The following is a 921-nucleotide window of genomic DNA, read 5'->3' as shown; positions in this document are numbered from 1 at the left end:
TAAGAGGATGGATCTAGCCCAAGAGGGAGAGGATGGAGGAGGGTTTTAGTGAGAGGAAATGGACTAAAATCAAGAGAGAGAAAGAAAGTCAAGCTGAGGAGAGAGAGAAAGCAAGAATTGCAAGAGAGAGAATGCGGAAAAACCGAGAAAGGCGACCGAAAAATACCGAACCAAAGCCCCGGTGGCGTGCGGCCACGATCGACCGTCGATAGCAGCGGCGATTGAAACTGGGGTCACACCCATCGTGAATGCATGCAGCATGAAGTGGAAGGGAGGGAAGCCTCCGTGTTTTTACTCGTGGGGACGCCCCCCTTCAGCCCCTTATTCCCCCTTTCCCACCTATTTACTCGGGTTAAATTAGGTTGACCTGATTACCCTCTCAGATTCAAGCTTGGCTCAACTTGATTTCCCTTTTTTTTCTTTTTTCTTTTTTCCACTTTTGATTGGGTTGACCCAAATTGACCGGTTCACCCAATTTGATTGAATTGACCCCTTTGATATTTCCTTTACTTTTATTTTGTTTTATTTCATTTTACATTTTAAAATTTAAAACAAATACAAAAAATAAAATAAATAAATAAAAATGTGAAAAATTAAGAAAAATTCAAGAAAAGTTTAGAATTTTTTCAAATTCAAAAAATGGAAAAAAATCATAAAATTAAAATCATCAAAAATCTTGAAAAATGTGAAAAACCCTTTTAAAAAATTATTAAAAATTGCAAAAAAAATATATAAATATTGAAAATAGAGAACTTTTTTTAGGACATTTTTTTTGTTTGCTTTTAATCATTTTCTAGTATATTTCTATCTCTAAGTGTCTTCTTCTTGCATAATATTTGATTTCATGTAACTTCCATTATGCATGTGTGTGCTTGCGTGCTTATATGTGTGTGTGCATCCCTACCAAAGAATGTAATAAAA

Source organism: Malania oleifera, chromosome 9, assembly GCF_029873635.1.
Source record: "Malania oleifera isolate guangnan ecotype guangnan chromosome 9, ASM2987363v1, whole genome shotgun sequence".
Classification (NCBI taxonomy): Eukaryota; Viridiplantae; Streptophyta; class Magnoliopsida; order Santalales; family Ximeniaceae; genus Malania; species Malania oleifera.
Note: the sequence above shows the minus strand (reverse complement) of the source record.